General features: G+C 43.2%; 1 non-coding gene across 1 annotated transcript; it reads left to right on the top strand.

The window, feature by feature from the left end:
- The first annotated feature begins 6,762 nt into the window (after positions 1 to 6,762).
- Positions 6,763 to 6,866, top strand: LOC129039699 (U6 spliceosomal RNA). The gene has a single exon (XR_008503418.1). It is a non-coding gene; the product is annotated as a U6 spliceosomal RNA (small nuclear RNA).
- The last annotated feature ends 4,497 nt before the right edge of the window (positions 6,867 to 11,363 follow it).

The raw sequence follows: 11,363 nt of genomic DNA, 5'->3' as shown, positions 1-11,363 counted from the left end.
TTAAAAGAGTAAATTTTATGTTGTGTATATTTTACCGTAATAAAAAATGAAGAAAAAGCTTAGAAATAAAATCAAGTGGCTGGACGCAGTGGCTCATGACTGTAATCCCAACACTTTGGGAGGCCGAGGTGGGTGCATCATCTGAGGTCAGGAGTTCGAGACCAGCCTGGCCAACATGGTGAAACCCCGTCTCTACTAAAAATACAAAAATTAGCTGGGTGTGGTGTCATGCGCCTGTAATCCCAGCTACTCGTGAGGCTGAGGCAGGAGAATTGCTTGAATCCAGGAGACGGAGGTTGCAGTGAGCCGAGATCACGCCAATGTATTCATCTGGGCAACAGAGCGAGACTCCAGGAAAAAAAAAAAAGAAAGAAGGAAAGAAAGAAAGAAAAAGAAAGAAAATGAAGTGTGCATGACATCTGTTATACAACACTCAGTACACTTGTGGGATGTGTTGAATTGCATTGGATTCCTACATAGCAGCTTTTCAAGTGATTTCAAGGCTGAAATTATTCTCAAGCCTGAGTTTTCTGGACAAAATTTGAAGAAGTTAAAGAAAAGGTGACTAAAATTGCTTTCAATAAATCCTAAATTCCAAATATTACATTAGAGAAAATGGCAAAATCATAGGGACTACACTTTCAAGAGGAGAGTCCATCTCAGTTGAATTATATTCCTAGCCTTCTAAATGACTGGAATTTTTGGTAAATGACAGCCCTTCCACTAGGAGGGATCTTGGGCAATCATCCGATCCAGCCCATGCCTTCAGGCTGGTAAGAGATCATCAGCTCATTTTCCAGATTAAGCAATCCTAGTGCCCAGAGAGGTAAAGTCACCTGTCTCAAGTCACACAGCAAGTGGGGGACTGGCATCCAGACTTCAGGGCTCCTGCCTCCCAAGACTTGTGCTTTTTTTCTGTTGTCTTGCTCTGTTTTATGTAACTTCTTTGGATCTCTATTTTTCTACCACATTCTAGAGTTAAAATATTAGCTATTCTAATCATTGTGTAAAAATTCTTTGAGTGTCCCAGGCAGTTGCTTATCTAGGTAAAGGTGAGTGATCAAAAAGCTTTTACAGGGGAGATGTCGTAGTTATCTGGAATCCAGTCCTAGATCCAGAGTATAAACACAGAAATCTGAGCATGTGATCTGGATGAACTGGTTAATCTTTCTAAATCTCAGGCTCTTCATCTGTTTCAAAACATGCCCAACTAAAATATTTTTGGGAGAGTTGAATGAAATTTGTGAATGTATTTTGTAAAGCATAAAGCAATGGTGTGGTCCAGGGAGTCTTGGGGCTCCCCAGACCCTTGCAGGAGATTTCCGAGATCAAAACTTTTTTTTTTTTTTGAGATGGAATCTCGCTCTGTTGCCCAGGCTGGAGTGCAGTGGCGCAATCTCGGCTCACGGCAACCTCCACCTCCCGGGTTCAAGCGATTCTCCTGCCTCAGCCTCCCGAGTAGCTGAGGTTACAGGGCTGCACCACCATGCCTGGCTAATTTTTTGTATTTTTAGTAGAGTCGGGGTTTCACCATGTTGGCCAGGCTGGTCTTGAACTCCTGACCTCAAGTGATCCACCCATCTTGGCCTCCTAAAGTGCTGGGATTACAGGCATTAGCCACCATGCCTGGCTATTTTTTTTTCTTTTTGGAGACAGGGTCTCTCTCTGTCACCCCAGCTGGAGTACAGTGATGTGAACACAACTCACTGCAGGCTTGACTTCCCCAGGCTCAGGTGATTCTCCCACCTCAGCCTCCTAAGTAGCTGGGACTACAGGCGTGCACCACCAGACTCGGCTAACTTTTGTATATTTTGCAGAGACAGGGTCTTGTCATGTTGCCTAGGCTGGTCTTGAACTCCTGGGCTCAAGCAATCCTGCCTGGGCCTTCAAGTGCTGGGATTACAGGTGTAAGCCACTGCACCTGGCCCCAAGATCAAAACTACTTTTACGATAATATTAAGATGTTATTTTCCTTTCTTTTTATTTTATTATTATTATTTTTTGAGACAGAGTCTCACTCTGTTGCCTAAACCGGTGTGCAGTAGCATGATCATGGCTCCTTGCAGCCTCAACCTCCTAGGCTCATGTGATCCTCCCACCTCAGCCTCCCAAGTAGCTGGTACCACAGGCACATGCCACCACACCCAGCTAATTTTTTGTAGTTTTTGTAGAGATGGGGTCTTGCTATGTTGCCCAGTCCGGTCTCAACCGCTGGACTCAAGTGATCCTCCTGCCTCAGCCTCCCAAAGTGCTGGGATTATAGGTGTGAGCCACCGCACCTGGCCTATTTGCCTTTCTTCACAAGTATGCAACGGAGTTTCCAGAAGCTATGGGACATGTGATATTTGTAACAGATTGAATGCAGAAGGAGATGGAAGATATCCAACTGTCTTCTAATAGGTCAGACATTCAAGAGATTTTGCAAATATGTTAAACATTGTTACTCTTCTCATTAATTCTTTTGGAGATAAAATATTTTCCAGAAAAATGCTATCTATGTTAAAGTGTAATGTGTTGTTACTATTGTTTTAATTAATTAATAATCCAAAATCTGTTGTTTAAAAATTTTTTCTTTTCTTTTTTTTTTTGAGACAGAATCTCGCTCTGTCACCCAGGCTGGAGTGCAGTGGTGCGATCTCAGCTCACTGCAACCTCTACCTCCCGGGTTCAAGCAATTCTCTGCCTCAGCCTCCGGAGTAGCTGGAATTACAGGCACACACCACCACGCCTGGCTAATTTTTGTATTTTTAGTAGAGACAGGGTTTCTACTAAAACCTGTCAGTCAGGCTGGTCTTGAACTCCTTTCCTTAGGTGATCCACCCGTCTCTGCCTCCCAAAGTGCTGGGATTACAGGCGTGAGCCACTGCGCCCGGCCTAAAACTTTTTTAAATTCTAATTTCTGATATGGTACATATTGTCAGATATAACCACGTAGGCAAAGTTCTTTGAGGCTCTCAAAGCCTTTTAAGAGTGTTAACTGATCTTGAGACCAAAAAAATTAAGCACTGCTGCTATAAGGTACCATATAAATAGTACATATTTTTACTTTATACCATTGATTTTTTAAAAAGTATCACATTATTAAAAAGGGTGCATGCTTCTTATAGAAAATTTAGAAAATCACAGAGAAATATAAAAAAGGAAATAAACATTATCTGTAATCCCATCATGCAAATAACAAGATACTTTTGTTTTGTTTTGTTTTTTTAGATGGAGTCTTACTCTGTTACCCAGGCTGGAATGCAGTGGCATGATCTCGGTTCACTGCAACCTCCGCCTCCTGGGTTCAAGCAATTCTCTTGCCTAGGCCTCCCAAGTAGCTGGGATTACAGGTACATGCCACCACACCCAGCTAATTTTTGTATTTTTAGTAGAGACAGGGTTTTGCTGTGTTGGCCAGGCTGGTCTCGAACTCCTGACCTCAAGTGATCTGCCCACTTTGGCCTCCCAAAGTGCTGAGATTATAGGCATGAGCCACCATGCCCGGCCAATATGCCATTTTTAAAGCATTTTTCTTAGTATTCTTTAATTGTAAACACCTAACCTGTAATTTAACCAGGCTTCAGAGTTTAAATTGGGGTGACATTACGAGTTTTAGACTGTATTTTGCTGGCTCTAGGATCCACCTTCAGGACCTCATCTCTGTTCCAAGTATTTTAAATTTTGTCTTCAGTGGGTATCTCCTATGTGCTCGTCAATGAGCCTTCTCAGTTACCACATAGCATCCACCCTTTTCTTTTTCTACTGTTGTAGCCCTCTTTGGTGATGCTGGTTGCTAAGGTCTCAGTGGCCTGCCAAAGGAGACACCTCGGTTGCCCTTGGTGATGCCATCTCCTATGGGCTATGCTGGGCACCTCCACTGATGATAGGTAGGAGCTTGGACTATGGAATGGTGGGGTCTATGTCTATTGGAATCAGTCTTGGGTGTCCCAAAGCCTTGCTGTGGGCAGGGGCTCCCTCCCACTGATAGAAATTTTGTCATATAGGTATTGATAGTGTGCAGTTTCACTGAAAATATCTTTTTCCTTGTCTTCCTCCCTTTGATTCTTGTGTCTTTCTAGTCCGGAGATAGGAGCCCATGGAAGGCAGGAGATGGGGAAGTTTGCACTCAGAGCACTGAATATCATCAGAAACAGCCGTCTCCTTTGATGATCAAGGCTTAATATTTTAGTACTTAGAGCTGGGCACAGTGGCTCACGCCTGTAATCCTGGCACTTTGGGCGGCCGACATGGGTGGATCACTTGAGGTCAGGAGTTTGAAACCAGCCTGGCCAACATGGTGAAACCTCATCTCTACTAAAAATACAAAAAAATTAGCTGGACGTGGTGGCGGGTGCCTGTAATCCCAGCTACTTGGGAGGCTGAGGCAGGAGAATTGTTTGAACCCAGGAGGTGGAGGTTGCAGTGAACCAAGATCGCATCACTGCACTCCAGCCTGGGCAACAGAGTGAGATTCTGTCTCAAAAAAAAAAAAAAAAAAATTTAGTACTTAGTACTTTATAGCACCAGTTCTCAAACTTTTCCTTTTTTGGTCTCAGGACAAGTTTTTACTATTAAAAATTCATGTGGACCTCAAAAAGCTTTTACTTATATGGCTATCTCTATGTTTAGCATGTTAGAAATTAGAAAAAAATAATTTGAAATATTAATTTACCTCAAGTAACAGTAACAACCCATTATATATATATGTATATATGTATATATGTATATATGTATATATGTATATATGTATATATGTATATATGTGTATATGTGTATATGTGTATATGTGTATATATGTATCTATGTATCTATGTATGTGTATATGTGTATATGTGTATATGTGTATATATATAGTTTTTGTTTTGTTCTGTTTTTTGAGATGGAGTTTCGCTCTTATTGCACAGGCTGGAGTGCAATGGCGCGATCTCAGCTCACTGCAGACTCCGCTCCCTGGGCTTAAGCGATTCTCCTGCCTCAGCTTCCCGAGTAGCTGGTATTACAGGCACGTGCCACCGTGCTCAGCTAATTTTGTATTTTTAGTAGAGATGGGGTTTCTCCATGTTGGTCAGGCTGGTCTCGAACTGCCAACCTCAGGTGATCCACCCACCTTGGCCTCCCAAAGTGCTGGGATTACAGGCGTGAGCCACTGCGCCCAGCTCAACCCATTATATTTTAGCATAAATGATATTTGTATGAAAAATAGCCAGGGCGGGGTGGCTTACTGCCTCATGGAAATGGTAGCATCACATTCCAGCTTCGTTTGGTCATGGTTTTTAAGTTTTAAAAAGTTGTTGTTTATTTCCTAGTTTGTAAAATTATTTAAGAAATGGAGTCAATTCTGCTTTTAGCTGCATTTTTATTAACTTATAGGACACCCCATTTTTTGACTTTTAGCACAAAACAAAAGGACAGCCAAGTATTTACAGGAAATTGGAAATAATCTACCACTATGAATTTGGGAGCTTGTTTTTTATGTTTTCCTTTTTTGGGGTTGACTCTTGGGTTCATGGTTCATGATTCTGATGTTGCATATACACATGTTAGTCATAGTTTCTATTGGTAAAACAGTTCTCAAGTCTTATGATTACATATTTTAAAGTTTCACAATATTTTCCAAAGAGGACCGTGATATCCAGGAACATTCCCACGATCATCTAGGGATTTTAACAGTCACCCAGGCTTGTCTTGTCTGCCCAGAGATTTAGAAAGAGAACACTTCTTGTTTCTCAGAACGGATACAGCTCAGAATCCAATTTAAGATGATGCAGTTTGGTCTTGAGCACTGAAGTAAATTATACAGAACTTGTAGAAACTCCACATGAGAGCCACGAATGGCTTCCAAATTGAGAAACCCAAAAGGAAAAATCCAAAGTTCAGTTTTACACAACACAGAAAAGTGATCTGATTACCTGCTTTAGCAATTGCACATGCTGGGTAGGTGTAAACTGAGGTCTACAATGACTGTTCCCTGTGTCCTGCACGTTGACTCCAGTGAGACACTACAGAGAATTTCCCAATTTTAAGCAGTGTCAGAGAAGTCACTTTTGATGCCCACTTCACTTTCAGTGAAGTATCAATGAAAAGGAGAGTGTTTTACTTTGAAATCTGGGCGAGACGCAGGCTTACCTAGATTAGGAGGGTGGGAAGTGTGTTAGTAGATCTCTCATAGGGGTAAGTTGGAGATACCCAATTCCAAGGAATGAAAGCATAAAAGATATTTGTTGGGTCACATAACTGGAACAGAGAGGATTGGAGCTGGCCTCGGGCTTGGCTATGTTCAGTGCTCCCTCCTTCCTTCCTTTTTCCATCGCTCGTCTCTTGTCTCCATTCTCTCAGATTCTGCCATGTGCAGCAGAGATGACCATCAGCAAGACTGAGGTCAGGCTTACAATTTGGCATCTGAGATGAAAGAGCAATTCCTCCACCTCTAATTTGGAAAATTCCAGGGAAAGACTGAATAGGTCAGGCTCTATGTCAGAAGGGACAGAACGTTCTAATGGACAGCCTTCGGGGAAAGGCAATTTCCTAAAAAATGGTGAGGTAAGGAGGCAGGGGAATGTTGACACCAGAAGGGATCAGAATGTTAGATAGACATACTCTCCCACGAAGGAAATGACTTTTAACATCATTCTTCTCCAGTTCATATTTTTCCTTTGACCTATGTCAATTTGCTGATGCCAAAAGTTTGGTTACACCACCCTGTAAACATCAAGCTACTTTACCTCTCTGTGCCTCAGTTTCCTTATACTAATTTCATACTTATATAGCTTAATAATACCAGTACTCCCTTCAGCACATACGCTAAAATTGGAATGATATGGAGAAGGTTAGCATGGCTTCTGTACAAGGATGGCATGCAAGTCAGTGAAGCATTCCATATATTTCTTAATATATTCAGTAGCAGAGTACGATGACGATAGTTAATAACAATGTATTGTATGTTGCAAAACAGCTAGAAGAGAGGACTTGAAATACTCCCAACATGTGAAACAGTAAATACTCAAGGTGAGGGACACCCCAAATTCTCTGACTTGATCATTACACATTCTATGCGTGTAGCCAAAATATCATACGTACCCAACAAATATGTACAACAACTAAAAATTTATATTAATTTCATGAAGTGGTTGTGAGGACTAAATGTTTGGAAGAATGCCGGATACACAACAAATGATAAATAAAAGTCCACAATAGAATGGCCAGACACAGTGGCTCACGCTTGTAATCCCAGCACTTTGGGAGGCTGAGGTGGGTGGATCACCTGAGGTCAGGAGTTCGAGACCAGCCTGGACAACATGGCAAAACCCCGTCTCTACTAAACATACAAAAATTAGCTGGGCGTGGTGGCGTGCGCCTGAAGCCCCAGCTACTCAGGAGGCTGAGGCACAAGAATCGCTTGAACCTGGGAGATGGAGGTTGCAGTGAGCGGAGATTGCGCCACTGCACTACAGCCTGAGTGACAGAGCAAGACTCTGTCTTGAAAAAAAAAAAAAAAAAAAAAGTCCACAGTAGAAGAACTGGGCAAATGGCTGAAACTAGGTAGGGTAGGTACCAGAAGGATAGAACTGTAAGTGTAGAAGTTCATCCATTAGGTAGAACAAGGTATCTTGTAGGCTGTGAATTGGAAACCACAGGCAATAGTCTAGGCAAACTTGTCAGCCCTGAGAGTCTGGCATGGTCACCCCAAACCAAAGGCAGCACAATACTGCTCCCTCCCTGGTTCCCGAACATGTAGAAATATGAAGGTGTGGGTTATGGTTGATATTGTGACTGGGATGTTGCTGGCATCTTGCGTCTGGGAATTCTGTGCATGGGACAGTCTGACCCAAATAATTATCCTGCTTAAAATGCCTAAAGCACCACTATTGATGAAAAAAAAACCCAGAATGATCTCAATAGGCAGGCCTCAGAGTGTCAGGGAATGCAAGGGTAGAGATACTGAGAAATCCAATCATTAGTGGTTGAGGTCAGTTACCAAGTAATAGGGCCTCTAGCCACCTGGCTTAAGGCAGGATTCCTATCTCTAGGGGAGGAGGCACAGGGTGGAAAGAGTGACGTAGAACTCAGATTTTATAGGAGTGGAGACAAAGACTCCAGATGCTGAGCACATAGGACTCTTCATGCAGTACCGTGGTGAACAGGCATGTCTCTGAGTTCTATCCCAGCTCTGCTACTTACATTTCTGTGTGATACTATTTGTCTGAGCCTTGATCTCCTTCTCCACAAAGGAGGCATAATAAAAATAGTACCTATCTGATAGGGATGCTGTAGGATCAAGGGTGATAATACAGACAGGTGATTAAGCATGGCTCCTGATTCATTGTAAGTGTGCAGTCAAGGGAAGCTACTATGATTATTGTTATTAATAACAATGACAGAGATCCAATTAGGAGAATTTGGCCAGGCAAGGTGGCTCACGCCTATAATCTCGGCACTTCGGGAGGCTAAGGCAGTGGATCACTGGATCCCAGGAGTTTGAGCCCAGCCTGGGCAAAACAGTGAGACCCTGTCTCTACAAAAAATTTTTAAAATTAGCTGAGCGTGGTAGCATGTGCCTGTGGTCCCAGCTACTTGGGAGGCCGAGGTGGGAGGATAGGTTGAGCCTGGGAGGAGGAGGCTGCAGCGAGCTGAGATTGCGCCACTGCACTCCAGTCTGGGCGACAGAGCAAGACCCTGTGTCAAAAAACAAAACAAAACAAAAACAATTAGGAGAATTTGGGTAATAAGTTGGGACCTTGGCCTTAAGAAAGCAAAAATACCCTTACTAGTCTGGGACATCATGTCACACCTCTATCAGAGTGTGGAGCCAGAGTTTCTCAGCGCCCTCCTGTGTCCGAGTAGGGTTGGTGCTTGGGACAAGGATGGCTGTGATGCTGCACCTGGAAACTCAGCAAGTCTTTCTATGAGGAGAGGGAAAGTGGAAGATCCCAACTTGGCCGTGAAGGAACTAGCAGCCTCGCTGGGGAGCCAGAACCAACACTCATCAACAATGAAAAGCAATAGCCTGATGTGGTGGCGGGCATCTCGAGTCCCAGCTGCTTGGGAAGCTGAGTGGGGAGAATGACTTGAACCCAGGAGTTTGAGTCTACCCTGGGCCACACAGGGAAACCCTATCTCCAAAAAAAGCAAAACAAAGCCAATCAACCAAACAAACAAAACAAAACCACTAAAAGCAATAGCATGTAAAATAGGATTGCAAATAAAAATAATATCTTTTTGTTCTATATGGGAACAAAAAGATATGGGAAAACAAAAGTTTGAAAGGACATGCCTGACATGTTAACAGTGGAAACCTATGGGAGCTGAGAATATGACTTTTTTTAAAATCATGAATTTATTTTGTAATTTAAAAACACTGTTAGTTCCAAGTGATACAAGACAGCATATAATTCAGAGTTAAGAGTTCAACATGGCCAGGCACCATGGCTCATACCTGTAGTTCCAGCACTTTGGGAGGCCAAGGCAGGCGATTTCTTGAGCCCAGGAGTTCAAGACCAGCTTAGACAACATGGTGAAGTCCCATCTTTACAAAAAACACAAAAATTAGTGGGACGTGGTGGTGAGCACCTGTAGCCCCAGCTACTTGGGAGGCTGAGGTGGGAGGATCACTTGAGCCCAAGAAAGCAAGACCATAGTGAGCCATAATCACACCACTGCACTCCAGCCTGGGTGACAGAGTGAGACCTTGTCTCAAAGAAGAAACAAAAGAGCATCACAGAAATGAGAAATCATGTGTTCTTGAATAGTGTGGGAAGCTCTCATAAGGAGGTGGCATTTTGGGGATCCTGAAGGGTAGACAGGGTTCAGATATACGGATGTGAAAAATACACTAGAGAATAGACCTAAGTAAGTGAATAAGCATGACAGGTGTGCCAGTGATTTATTGCCTGTCAACACTAAATACCCTCTTTACTCTGCTTTGTGATTCTGGAGCTAGACCCTATAGACATCCTCTTTGGCCAGCTGGCATAATTTTAGGCTTTGTCCTGATGCAATGTATCTGAGGGATGGAGAAATGTCCTCCTGACCAACAAAGGGGTTACAGAGAGGAAACCGAGACTGGCCAGATAAAGTACAATAAGATCAAGCAGGGTCGGCCAGGCGTGGTGGCTAACGCCTGTAATCCCAGCACTTTGGGAGGCTGAGGCGGGTGGATCACCTGAGTTCGGGAATTCAAGACCAGCCTGACCAACATGGAGAAACCCATCTCTACTAAAAATACAAAATTAGCCGAGCATGGTGGTGTGCGCCTGTAATCCCAGCTACTCAGGAGGCTGAGGCAGGAGAATCGCCTGAACTCGGAAGGCAGAGGTTGTGGTGAGCCAAGATAGTGCAATTACACTCCAGCCTGGGCAACAAGAGCAAAACTCCATTTCAGAAAAAAAAGATGAAGCAGGGTCTTAAACTTCAGGCAGGAAAGGAATTTGTTCATGAACTGAAAGACGAATGAGAAATCTGTTAGGGGCTGCCGAATGCAACTATGAGGCTTTCCAAGCCTTTTGCCTGCTAGCCTTCTCATCTCTGCCTCCTAAGCCTCATCCTTGAAAGTCTGGACCTTCCTGACAGGTACTGATCCCTCATCATGTTGTCCAGGATATTGTCACTCCCCAAAACACCCTCTTCCAGTCCTTCATGCCTTGATAAATATCTATTTGTCCTTCAAAAGGCTCATCGAGCATTATTTTGGTGGGTTTCCTTTGGTTCTCCCTCCAGCTTAATAGCCTTCTCATTTATATTACTTCTATTCTATACATCAAATTAAATCGGCCTTATTTAGTAGCTTTGATCATCTTTTCTACTAGAATGAACTTCTTAATGGCTTTCATTCTGGTGTTGCCAAGGCCTAGCAGACTACCTAGAACAAAACATATGAACTGAACTGATTTAGGCTGTACTGCAGATGTCTCTAAAAGGAAGAATAGCACTGAGGGTATCTCTAGAAGAAATAATTGGATTTTGTTTGTTCGTTTTTTTGTTGTTTTGTTTTTGTTTTTTTGAGATGGAGCCTCACTCTGTCACCCAGGCTTGAGTGCAGTGACACAATCTCAGCTCACCGCAACCTCCGCTTCCCGGGTTCAAGCAATTCTCTGCCTCAGTCTCCCAAGTAGCTGGGATTACAGGCGCTCGCCACCACACCCGGCTAATTTTTGTATTTCTAGTAGAGACGGGGTTTCACCATCTTGGCCAGGCTGGTTTTGAACTCCTAACCTTGTGATCCGCCCACATCGGCCTCCCAAAGTGCTAGGATTACAGGCGTGAGCCACCACACCTGGCCAAGAATTATATATTTTTAGGGGATCAGAACACTCAGAATTAGTGGGACATTATTGCTAGGGTTAAGATAGCATTTCAGTATTTCTGGTATAGAGGATGTTGGCTAT

This window comes from Pongo pygmaeus, chromosome 5, assembly GCF_028885625.2.
Source record: "Pongo pygmaeus isolate AG05252 chromosome 5, NHGRI_mPonPyg2-v2.0_pri, whole genome shotgun sequence".
Classification (NCBI taxonomy): Eukaryota; Metazoa; Chordata; class Mammalia; order Primates; family Hominidae; genus Pongo; species Pongo pygmaeus.
The sequence above is the reverse complement of the archived record's forward strand: the minus strand, read 5'-3'. Positions and strand labels throughout refer to the sequence as shown.